Below are 13,677 nucleotides of genomic sequence, written 5' to 3'. Positions count from 1 at the left end.
CCTCAACTCTAGAGTTTTCCAGGCAGTAAACTGAGCTAGGCTGAATACATTTGGTTTTACTTCAACTTTGGAAGGAGTCTATTACTATAGTTGCCAAATTGTACCATAGTACCCTTTCTCTCTCTGCTCCTTTCCCCCTCCTATCCAAAGCCCAGATGCATTTATTTCCAAGACACCTGGGAATTCCCTCCTGAAATCTCGGAATTTTTATAATCAATTCTTGTCCATGCTTTTTGGAGCAATAATAATGCAATGCTGAGCATAGTCTTCAGATAGCTGCAGGCTCTCTTTTAATGAATAGGAACAGATAAACTACCTAACTAGGCCAGAAATACAGCCCCCATCAAAGGTAGCATTGAGCAATGAAATCCCCAAATCCAACCCTGCCAAAGAAGATATCTTTATTGTACTTCCAAAATGAACTCAGTAGGTATTGTGTGCCCTCAGAATTCAGCCAAACAAAGGTTAGAATTTTTTAAATGGTTTCCATTAAGGAGATTTTTTTTTCCTCTGCTATTTATCCTTGATGAACTCTTGGTTTGGTCATATGGGCATTTTTTCATTGGTCACCTTCTTTAAGACTTTGGGACTAGTGTGTTCATAAAATTCCAAGCATGACTTGGGAACTTACCTGTCCCTCAGTTACCCAATTCTGCTACAATAAAGTACCAGAGACTACAAAACATTCAGTTGAGCTGGAATTTTGTTGTATTGAATATTATGCTATTGATTCATTCATTCATTCAGCAAGCATTTATTAAATGCCTATAGTGTGTCAGGCATTGTTCTAGGTGTTGAGGAAAAAGAGACTAAAGTAAAAAACATCCTTCACCCTCAAGAAGCTTAAATTCTACTGGGGGAAACAACACCTACATATATGTGTAAATACAAAACAAAAAGAAAGTAAGTGCAAAGTAATTTGGGCAACAGCTAGAAGGGACCTTAGGGTATTTGGATAAGATCAGATTTAGAAAAAATCTGATTTGGAAAGAACTAGAGACCACCAAATATGAAATTTGAGAGAGACCTTAGAATCTAGACCCTAGAATATCAAAATTAGAAGGAAACATAAATAAAACATAGACTATCAGAGCATGAAAAGACTTAGAAAAATAGAATATGTGAGCTGGAAGGAAATTTAGAACATAAAATGTAGACTATTACAACTGGATGAACATGCCTGTAGCATTGAAAGGGTCATTAGAAATTATCTAGTCAAACCTTCTCTTAGTTCAAAGTCCCTATTTCTACAGTTACTGAAACTTGGGTCCAGAGAGGTTGACTTGTCACATAGGTCACAGTCAGTAGGTGGCAGAGCCAGACACAGAGCCTTGTATTAGGACTTAAAGCTCTGCTTTATTCACTTTAGGTCAAGTTTCAGTCAATTAAATCATTGGCTTAAGATACAGGAAGTTGTATAGATCTTTTGTGGCAATGGTGTTTGCTATGAGAGGTACTGACTTGTGCTTCTCAGAAAGTTGAGACAAAGAAACTGTAGCTAAAGGTAGAAACTTTAGGGCATTGGTACCAGTAAGAAATAAAGAAAGAGAGGGACAGGAAGATTTGGATGACTTGATAAGGGTTTTCTTTTCAAGGTCTCCCCTTGGGGCTCAGAGATTTTGAACTCTGTTTTGTTTTGTTCTGGGTTTTTTGTTTTTTTGGAGATTACTGTATGTTCCCTTCTTCCCTCCTTCTTTCTCACAAGACCCCTTCCAAAAAAAAAAAAACCACTTCTTATTGTAAGATATTAGAGGCAACATGTGTTTTTATTAGACATTGCATTAAAATGGAAAGAACAATGAATGACTCTAGGGTCAGAGGACCTGTCCCTGTCATTTGCTACATGGTTGATTTTATACATCACTGCCCATCTATGAACCTCAGTTTCCTCATCTCTAAAATGAGGGGATTAGACTAGTTCCCTTCCAGGTTCTACATCTATGATTTTGTGATCCTCTTGTTATAATTGGTATGAAGTTTCTTTATCAACCCCACAGTGCTTTGAACTTAGAATGTCCTTAATAAGTGACTGAATGAAGAAAAGAATGGATGTTGATATGGTGGAAAGAGCACAGGATTTGGGGTTGGAAGACTTAGGCATGTTTTTGGCCCCCTTGGTTTCAGTTTTCTTATGGATAAAATGAGGAAGTGGGACTACCATTTTGTGTCATAGATATCTGGTGAATTCCATGGGCCCCTTCTTAGAATAACGCTTTTAAATTCATAAAATGAAGCACATAGGGTTACAAAGAAAGCAAATTATATTGAAATATTTATCAAAATGTGTTAAAAATTCATGAAACTCAGGTTAAGAACCCCTGAACTAGATACTCTCTAAGGTTCCTTCCAACTCCAAATCCTATGACCCTATTATAATATAAATGCTTAATGTGAGGAAATTGAGACCTGGAGACCATGACTATTCCTAGGGCATGGGCCAGCTGTGTTCTATATACTCTATATGTACATCTTTGATAAAAATAACTTGAAGTTATCTTGCAAGGGCCCTACTTCGGACGGAGTTCTGATCCTCCCCAAACATTGGCTCTAACCATGGACCATCATGGGTAGTATTTCTTTTAGATTGGCTTTATTTGTGCATCTTAAGAACACGTTGCATTAGGTCTATTGGAATAATATCAGCCCTAAGAAAAATGCCCCTTCCCTTCCTTCATCCTTGTTAACTGGGGGAAATCGCAACATCAGCCCCATCTTGATGCAAGAAATTTGAAATGCATTCTGAATGAGCACTTCATTTCTATCTGCTGATGAAATGTGAATTATGAATACTTAATGGTGTCTCTCAAGGCTTCTAGGATAGACTTCTTTGCCACAGTATCAGTGCAAAATTATAAATGTATAGCCAAGACTGCAGGGGATAAATTTTCTGCCAGCCTCCTTGGGTACTCTAAGCTTTCCTTCATAGGGTCAAGAGACAACTCCCACTATTTACTTTGGGGTGGACTTGTTGTTCAGTTGTCTTGGACCATTTGTATTCTCTCTCTCTCTCTCCTATTTCTTTACTTCCTTTTCCCCTTGTGTGCTTAAATGTGGTGGTGCCACCTAGTGATAACCTTGGTATTCAAAAAAGAGGAGTATTCTCCAAAGGAAGAGGAGGAGCCTAGAACTTGATAAACTAGAACTGAAAGGGACTATAGAACATAGAATTTTAGAACTGGAAAAAATCTTATAAAAAGAAATGGAATGTTAAAGCTACGAGACATCTTAGAAAATGCATCAGAGCTGGAAAATTCCTTAGAAGGTAGAACACCTTCTAAGGTCTAGAGCTAGAAGAGTCTTTAGAACATAAAACATGGAATGTTGGAGCAAGAATTGATCTTGGAACATAGAATTTTAGACTTGGAAGGGTTCTTATAATATAGAATATAGTATAAGAAGGTTGGAAAATACCTCAGAATATAGAACATTGAATATTAGAATTGGAAGGATCCTTAAAACATACAACATAGTCCAAAAAAGCTGAAAAGTACCTTGAAGCATAGCACATAGCATAATAGAAATTAAAGAAACCTTTGTTGTTGTTCAGTCATTTCAGTCATATTTGATTCTCCATGACTCCATTTTGGGTTTTTTCAGCAAAAATACTAAAGTAGTTTGCCATTTCCTTCTCCAGCTCATTTTACAGATGAGGAAACTGAGACAAACAGGGTTCAGTGACTTGCCCAGGGTCACACAGCTAGTGTCTGAGGTCAGATTTGACCTCAGGAAGATAAGTTCCTGTCTCCAGACCCAGCACTCTGTGCATCAAGATGCCATCTATCTGAATGGAAGAAATCTTAAAGGTCATGTAGACCATTTCCCTCCATCTATGAAAAGGAAGCCCCAAGAAGGAGTATATTATTTGACCCGAATCCCTCAACTAGTTTGGGTACAAAATCAGAACTAGATCTCCTAAATTCCAGGTGTTCCTGATTCCTGTTGGTAAAAGGGAATGGCTTTGACAGTGATAGGCTATGTTAATGAGAGCAACACTCTGCTTTTAAAAGAAAGTCACAGAATGAGCACCAAGATATAGCACTAGACATTTTCTGTGATTCCCATAACTTCTCAAATCTCTCCAAAACAGAAATTATGCACCAAAGATAGATCAATTTCAGGTATTTCCATGGTCTTTGATACCCAGAATCCAAAAGAAGTAAGAACACAAACACAAACAAAAACAAAAACCCAGGAACTCCAGATTTAGTAAATGAGTTCAGGCATCTATGAATAAATACTTCAAAATTAAGGAAAATGATCCAACACTTGATGAGACAGAGTACTTTGTGGAATGTGAGGAAAGCATGGAACTACAACATGCTGCTCCTGAGTAGTTTAAAGAGAAATGACAATTATGAGAGTAGAATGCATGGCCTAGATAGCAAAAATAATGAATAGAATAGAAAACCTTGAATCTGCAAAGATTCACCAAAAAAAAAAAACAAAAAAAAAAACAAAAAGAGAGAATAATAGTTTGGAAATGCAAATACACAGAAGTGAAGGACAACCCAGAAGAAGAGAAGCAAAAAATAAAAACATCAAAAGAAAATACACTTACTCTGCAAGCAAAACAAACAGACTTTGAAGATATGATGCATAGAGACAATCTAAGGATCATAAGTCTCCCAAAAGAACACAAGACAAAAAATTAACATCATAATGAAAGAAATAATAGAAGAGAATTTTCTAGAACTTCTGTATATAGAAATGAAATCCCAATTTAAAGATTCACAGATCACCCCCAGAAAAGAAAAGAAAAAAAGCAAAGGTTGCAAATTCCAAGACATATAATAGTTAAATTTAAAAATTCAGTTCAGAAACAATAAATTCTACAGACCATCAAATACAATGGAAAAGATTTTTGAATAATGTAAGACTATTCTATACCTTCTAGAAAAAGGTGGAGGGAATGAAATAACGTGTTTCAAAGAACACTGAAGCTCAAGATGTAGCCCGGAGTGATCTATCTTGCAAATTTGAGCTTAACTATATAGGACAAAAGATGGACATTCAATAATAAAGAGGAGTTTGAAACACTTTTAGATAGAAAACCAGAACTGAAGAGATTGTTTTCTTCTTGAACCCTCCAACAAAATAGAAATGAATAAATGCGGACAACAGCAATACAGTGACAACAGAAAGATAAGTAATAGGTTTCTTTCTAAAGGCACACAAGAAAACAGCAGCAAAGGTGGAAATCTGGTAGAGGTAAAAGCAAAGAGGTGGATAGAGGGAATTATGGACAGAACCTGGTGATAACCTGCCTACAGGTAAATGTTTCTTTTGTAGGTCTACATTATGGCATAAAAAGGCACATGAAAGTTGAGAAGGGGAGCAGAGGGATAGAGAAGGGTGTGTAATGCTTTGGGGTCAAATTAAGGGTTAGCAATGAAGGAAGGTGAACTCTGTGGTCTCAGACAAAGAAGCCTACACAGGAGTGAGTAGATGGGGGAGACTGAAAAGGGAGGAAAGGAAGGTGCCTTTACTTTGGAGGTGGGAGGGGGTGACTACTCCTATGAATAAAGGGAGATGAGGACCTTACACTGGTTAAGACCTGGGGGATTTGTTGCCTGTAAAATCTACTTGTTCTGGGAGGAAGGAAGATGGAATCTCTGGGGGTGACTGGCACCTGGAGGAGTGAAAGAGCATGGATAAAGGGAGGAGATTTCCACTTAAATGTAGAAAATAAAAGGTCAATAAGAAGGGTATAAATCAGTGGAGAAGGAAGGGGCTCTACTGTGGGGCAGTGTCCTCTCTGACAGCTGCAATAAATTGACATTGTTTCAAGAGTGAGACACAATGGAAAAGGGGAATCCATTGGATAAGTAAGGCAGTGGCAGAAAGCACCTAAAGGGCAGAGCTTAGAATAGATACCTTGGAAGCTTTGTTTATATAAAGAATATAGAGAAAAAAGAGAGATCAGATAATTATAAGGGTCATGAATTAGAGTATGAGGTCTAGAATAAACAGAAAGAGAAGATAGGTAATGAAAAGAGTGAGAGAAATCATTTTTGGAAAGGGGTGTAAAAATGAAAAAAAAACTAATGAACAGGGCCAGTTAGAGGGGAGGAAAAGAAGGTGCAGGGGAGGCAGGGAATCCACATGGCTAACTGAAAGGAAAAAAGAGAAGGAAGAAATATATAACAAATAAAAGCAGGAGATAAGAACAAATAAAATCTTAAAGGAAAAAAGGCAACAAATAAAAAGAGGGAGTCAGGGGGAGGGGAAGAAAGCCAGTGGGAAAATGATCACCTTTAAAAAAAGATAAAATAATTGAAGCAATATAACATAACTTACAGTAGAAAAGGGAATAAATCATAACTTAAAGAAACTCCAACTTTAGAGACAGATGGAGGAAAATATAAATATAACTCATAATTTTTAAATGTGAATAGATTAAACAATCCAATAAAATGAAAAAGAGTAACAAATTAGATAAGAAAACAAAACCCTATAATATGTTGCTTACAAGAAATATATTTAAAAAGCAAAGACATATACAAAATAAAACTGAGGGGATGGGGAAAAATTTACTACGTAGTAAGTAAATAAAAAAACCAGATGCTGTCATCATGCTATCAGACAAAAAAAAATAAACATTCAAAAGTTAAAATGAGACAAACAAGGAAAATATATTATGGTGAAAGGAACCATAGACAACAAATCAGTATCAGTAATAAACTTATATGCTCTAAATACTTTAGCATCCAAATTCATAAAGGAAACTGAGCTTCTGAGCTTCAAGACATAGACAATAAAACAATAGTGACAAATGACTCCAATGTCCTTTTATCAGTTTTGGATAAGTCTAACAGAAAGATAAAAAAGAAAATATGGAACTGAACACATTTCTGGAGAAACTAGAGTTAAGAGATTTATGGCATCTTCTAAATTAGACAGCAAAAGAATATACATAGTTATCTGTAGCATGTGGAACTTTTACAAAAATTTTCCATGTACTAGGACACAAAGATATTGCAAACAAATGTAAAAAGGTAGAAATAGTTAATCCATCCTTTACAGATCAAAATGCAACAAAAATAGAAATTGGTTCAGGGATCACAGACAAAAGACAGAGACTCAAAAGAAAATTTAACAATGAAATCTTAAAAAATTGGTTGGTCAAAGAACATGTCATAGAAATAATTAATAACTATGTAAAAGAAAATGATAATGATGAAACATCGTATCAAAATTTCTGGGATGCAGTTAAAGTAATCCTGAGAGGGAAATTGTAACCTTACAATTATACTATAACAAAACAGAAAAAAGAGATTAATGAACTGAAGGTGAATTTTGAAAAATTGGAGAATAAACAAACCTTTAAAAAGCATAAAAGAGGAAATGTTAAAAATTAGAAGGAAAATAGATGAATTGGAGGTAACTCCATGGAAATGATAAGTAAAACTACAAGCTGGTTCTTTGAAAAGACTAATAAAATTAATAAACCCTTAGCTAATCTGATTAAAAAGATGAAGTTAGAAAATCAAATCAATAAAATATCAAATGAGCAAGGTGAAATCACAGGAAAACCACAAGAAGTAAAAAGAATAATAAAAACATTTTACACAGTTGTACACTAACAAAGGACAGGTAGGTGGTGCAGTGGATAGAGCACTGTGCTTGGAATTGGGAAGATTCATCCTGATAAGTTCAAATCCAGCCTCTAAAATTTACTGTGACCCTGGGCAAGTCACTTAACCTTTTTGACCTCATTTCTTCATTTGTAAAATGAGCTGGAGAAGGAAAAGGCAAACCATGCCAGTATCTTTGCCAAGAAAACCCCAAATGGGGTTACAAAGAGTTGAACATGACTGAAATGAGTAAACAACAAAAACAAAATGCTAATGAAACTGGAAATACAAAAGAAATAGAGGAATACTTTCAAAAATATTAAGTACCCAAACTACCAGAAGACCAGTTAGAGATCTTAAATAACCCAGTCTCAAAAAAGGATATAGACCTAGCTGTAAAGGAACTACCAAAGCAGAGCTGGAGAGAAACCTCCTGGACTGATGGATTCATAGAACAATTTTATCAAACTTTTAAAAAACAATTAGTACCTGTTCTTCACTAATTATTCTCTGAAATTGAGAAAGAAAACACCCAACCAGAATCCTTTTATGAGACAAATATAATCCTAATACCTAACACTAGGGAAAGATAAAACAAGGGAAAAAAGCTATATGCCAATATCATTAATGAACATTGATTAAAAAATGTTAAACAAAATCCTAACAGATTACAGTGATTTATCTAAGAAATCACTCATTATGATCAAGTGGGATTTATACCAGGAATTCAAGGATGCTTTCAATATTAGAAAAACAACCAACATAGTCATATTAAAAACCAAAACATCCCAAACTACATGATCATCTTAATAGATGCAGAGAAAGCTTCTGACAAAGCATAACACTCTTTTATGCTAAAACCCTACAAAATATAGGCAAAAGGGACCTTTCTTTTAAAAATCATAAAAAATTATCTATCTGAAAATAAAAGCAGGCACCATATGCAATAGGCTAGAATCTTTTCTAATAAATACAGGAGTGAAGTAAGGATGCCTAATTTCCCCACTATCATTTTATATAGTTCTGGAAATGCTAGCAATAGCAATAAAATAAGAAAAAGGAATTAAAGGAATAATGATAATTAAAGAGGAAATAAAATTATCCCTATTTGCTAACAATATGCTAGTTTATTTGGAAAACCTCAGGGAATAGGCAAAGATGGTAACTGAGACAAGTAATAGCTTCAGCCTAGTAGCAGGCTACGAAAAAGGTCCTCAAAAATCAACATTTCTATATAATAATAACAGAACACAAGAAGGAATAGTGGAAAAACAAATCTCATTCCAAATAACTATAAAATGCATAAAATATCTGGAGATCAACCTCCCACAGCACAAAAAAGACTTATATAGAGTCAAAGATTTCATGGATTACATATAGATTTCATGGATTACAAAGTACTCTTTAAAGAAATAAAGAATGACCTAAATAGCTGGAGGAATATTCAATACTCATGGACAAGCTGTGTCAAAATAATAAAAAGGACAATATTGCCAAAACTAATTGACACTTACGTTATACAAATCAAATTATCAAGGGGATAATTTATAGAATTTGATAAAATAATAACAATTTATTTGGGAAAAAAACAGACGATCTAGAATATTAAGAAAAATGATAAAAAAGGAAGGAGGTAGGATAGCACTTCTAGGCCTCAAACTATTATTACAGCAGTCATTAAAACCACCTGGTATCTGTTATAGAGAAATAGATCAATGGAACAACTATACAATAGAGAATCAGAAATAATGGAACTCAGTTACCAAGTCTTTGATGAAATAGAAAGTATAAATTACTTAGGGGGAAAAAAAACTCCCCATCTGATAAAAATGGCTGGGAAAACTGGAAAGTAGTCTGGCAGAAATTAAGCTTAGGTCAACACCTTACACCACATACCACAATACATTCTAAATAGTTACATAAACTTAATATTAAAGATCACAGCATAAATTTTACAGGTCCTCAAGAGCAACCCTTTAACTGAATCCAAACTTCACAGAGCAAATCCTTTTATTAAGGGGATCTGTTCTGTGAAGTTTGGATTCAGTCAAAGGGCCGCAGTTGAGGACCTACAGGGCCACATGTGGCCTCGAGGCCATAGCTTCCCACCCCTGGAGGGAAAACAGATCATATACTTCTCACAGCTATGGGTTGGAGATGTATTCTTAATCAAATAAGAAATAGAGACAATTACAAAAGATAAAATAGATCATAGAAAATTGATTACTTGAAATGGAAAAGTCTGCACAGACAGCATTAATGAATCTAGAATAAGAGGGAAAGTGATTAAATGCAATAAAAATCTTTGAATCAAATTTCTCTGATAAAGGTTTGGTATCCTATATATGTATATATATATATATATATATATATAAACATGTACATATGTATGCATTTATATGTGTATATATACACATATATACATCTATACACATATATGTGTATGTATATATGTGTGTATCTTATAGACATTCCCCAATGGATAGTCAAAAGATATAAAAAAATAGTTCTTAAAAGAACTGTAAAGTACTCACAGTCATATGAAAAAAATGCTTTAAATCACTAATAATAAAAAAAATCCAAATCAAAACAATCGGAAAGTTTCACCTCATTCCTTGCAAATTGACAAAAATGACCAAAAAATGGCAACAGTCTAAAGGGGTTATAGCAAGACAGACACAATAATATATAGTTGGTGGAGCTATGAACAACCATTTGGAAAATAATTTGGAATTGTGCAAATAAAGTGACTGAAATGTCTTTACCCCTTGGACACTGTGCTTATACCCTAACGAAGCCATTGATAAGAAAAAAAGTCCCCATATACACCAAAATATTTATAGCAGCGCTGTTTGTTATAGCTAAGAATTAGAAACGAAGTAGATGCCTATCAATTGGGGAATGGCTAAAAAAAATTGTGGCACATGAATGAAATCATACACTACTGTGTTCTAAGAAATGAGGTGTGTGCTGAATACAGAAGATGGAAAGATCTATATGAACTGACCCAGAGCGAAGTAAGCAGAGCCAAGAAAACCATATACACAATAACTACAAAAATGTAAATAGAAAGAACAATGCAACAAAAAAATAAAAATAAATGCAACAAAATGATAAAGACCAAGTGAGACTTGAATGAAGAAATATGAGAAAACACCCTTAACCTACCTCTTTGTGGATGTAGGTAGTCCACAGTTATTACACATTACACATGTTTTTACATTTTTTCAATGCATAAATCAATGTACTGACTTTTTTTTTCCTCCCTAAAAAATGTTATCTGTCATATTGGATGGCTCTCAGGGAAGGAGAGGGAGAGGGATACATGGGATACTATGGTGATGTAAAAAACAGAAAAATATCAATAAAAACATATTTTAAAAGAAAAAAAAAGAAAACCACAGGTTCAGTGTCTTCTTAATGATGACATATTTTGTTGAGTCATGCTAAGGGAATAGCTCCTAAGTATAATGGGTGGAAAATGAAGAGCAGCAGATTTAGGCTGATAAGAAGAGCTTCCTAGGAATTAGAGCTGTCCAAAAGAAAATGGAATAGGATGCTTCTAGAACTAATGAGTTCCCCATTAAGTGGAAGCTGAATGACTATTTTCATGAATTTTGTAGGAGTTTTTGCTTGAGGCACTCATTGGATCAGACACTTTCCGAGATTATGTGAACAACAACAACAACAAACTTTCCAATGAGAAATACCCAGGGTAGGGGCAGGTAGATGTTGCCGGCCCTGAAGTCAGGAGGACCTCAGTTCAAATCCAGCCTCAGACTAAACACTTGACACTTAACTAGCTGTGTGACCCTGGGCAAATCATTTAACCCCAATTGCCTAAAAAAAAAAAAAAATAGAAATACCCAGGGTCTATTCAGCCCATGATCTTATATTATTATATATTCAGATCTATGATCCTATAGAGGGATCATGGGACAAAGTATAAGAGTATCACCTTTGTGACAGGGAACAAATAGAAAAGTCAAGGATGTGCCCCAGATATTTTTAAGCAGAAAAAGCACTGAATTGAAAAGTCAAAAGATTTTATTTTGATTCTTAATTCCTCCATCTATGGCTATCTATACAACCATATGCAGTCCCTTAACTATCTATCTTCAGTTTCCTCATTTGTAAAATGAAGGTGAATAATTGCTGTTTGGTTTATTTCATAGCATTTTTGTGAAAATCAAATGAAACTATAGATGTCAAAGTATATTTTGAAAGGGTTTTCTAAATTGTAAAGCACTTTATGCGTGTTGTGAGGCAGGGAGTGAGAAAAGCTCCTCTGTGGAAACTTATTTTACTGATATGGATCAAAACTGTCTATAATCTGTAGTCTCATAGGCTTGACTGCAACACAGGCATCTTAAGTGACTTACCTAAGGTCACACAGCCATCATCTGTCGGAGGCAAGATTTGATTCTTAGCAGGTCTTCCTTACTCCAAGGTCAGTCCTCTATCCACTTCAACACACTGCTTCTCATGCCTTGAAATGATAACAATTACTTTCTCATTTTCTTTCAGTAACCCACTATGAATTTATCAGTAACATACAGGAATTTATCCCAAGATTGTTTGACCCTATTGATATTTTCAGTCTATATCACCTCAGGGGGCTATATAAAATAGATCTTTTTTTTAGTTCTCCTAAACTTGACATTTTTTCAAACTTAAGGGGAATGCCCTAATTCCAGGGCTCTGGTATTTGGTGGACATACCCTTGAATTCCTATATTCCCACTTTCTCCACCTACAACCTTGACCTTCCCTGACAAATGAATTCCAACTATGGGCTCATTGTGTGTCAATGAGGCTAAGGTCATAGGTAAAAACCTTCATGTGTGTGTGTGAGTGAGAGAGAGCCGATGGATCTATCAAACTGATCCCCATTACTGATCCGGAAGGTAGCTCTAAACCCAGTGAAAAAGAATTGCCATTTTATCAAGTCAACGTATGAGTATTACTTTGGGGAATAGCCTTTTTCAACTCGGTTAGGAAAGTTGCCAACCTTAATGGGCCACCACAAATAATAAATAGAGCAGAATTGCTTTATTTAATCTATTACTGGTTACCCACTCTCTAGACCTCTTCATTGGTCAACAAAGCTGAACACTGGGATTGACAACTGCAGACTCCTTCAATGCTCCAGGAAATGCCTAGAGCCAAGACGGATTGGGCAGGGACAGTCTTGGACTCCCCTGAGCTTTTGGTCAGCTAGAATTAAGATCACAGGATTTAAAACTGGAAGGGACTTATCATCTCTTCCAACCCCTCCATTTTACAGAGGAAATAACTGAAGCCTAGAAAGGTTAAGAGATTTTCACAAGACTACGCAGATAGTAAAGAGTAGAGCTAGGCTTATTAACCTCTAATTCCAAATCCAAGGTTATTTCCACTGCAGCACTCAGGCAGGGAACTTACCAATAGAATGTCCCCAGATGCTAAGCTGAGCTCAGACCATTTACTAAGAACAGAGGATTAGAGACTCATAAAATATTAGAACATAAAAAATACAAAGGTGTGCTGGAACCAGCTCATACTGGCTCATAAGTCAATTGTTAAATTTTCAATGTGAGCATTTATACCTCTGAAATAAGCAAACATGATTTGTTAATTGTCTAGAATGATCTAAGAAAATGATGGAGAAAATGTTAATAATGAAGACTAAATTTAAAAATGTGCTGTGCTGGGGCAGCTAGGTGGTGCAGTGGATACAGCCCAGCCATGCAGTCAGGAAGACCCGAGTTCAAATCCAGCTTCAGACACTTGACACTTACTAGACCCTGGGGAAGTCACTAAACCCTGATTGCCTTGGGAAAAAAAATGTGTCGTGCTTTTTCAGACAGCTGATTGATAAACATTTACTAGCTTATCTATGTGTGTGTGTATGCACACACACACACATACATATATATGTAAACACATAAATATATATGGATCTTTATCTTTTCATATGCATGTATATATGTATGTGTGTATATACACACACCCATATATGAATATGTACATACACAGGGACCTTTTTCTCTTCAGAGCTTTTGTAGCATTTTGTTTGCATTTTTCTAACACACTTATCATAAAATACTATGCATTGCAACTAT

General features: G+C 35.3%; 1 long non-coding RNA gene across 1 annotated transcript in view; it reads right to left on the bottom strand.

Moving 5' to 3' along the window:
• Positions 1-12,067, bottom strand: part of LOC114032757 — a 35,929-nt gene extending 23,862 nt beyond the window's left edge. The window contains exon 1 of the long non-coding RNA XR_003567868.1: positions 11,957-12,067. This is a non-coding gene — a long non-coding RNA (uncharacterized LOC114032757). The remainder of the gene's footprint in view (positions 1-11,956) is intronic.
• Between the last annotated feature and the right edge of the window lie 1,610 nt (positions 12,068-13,677).

This window comes from Vombatus ursinus, unplaced genomic scaffold, assembly GCF_900497805.2.
Source record: "Vombatus ursinus unplaced genomic scaffold, bare-nosed wombat genome assembly UNPS02000580.1, whole genome shotgun sequence".
In the NCBI taxonomy this organism is placed as follows: domain Eukaryota; kingdom Metazoa; phylum Chordata; class Mammalia; order Diprotodontia; family Vombatidae; genus Vombatus; species Vombatus ursinus.
Note: the sequence above shows the minus strand (reverse complement) of the source record. Positions and strands in the feature narration are given on the sequence as shown.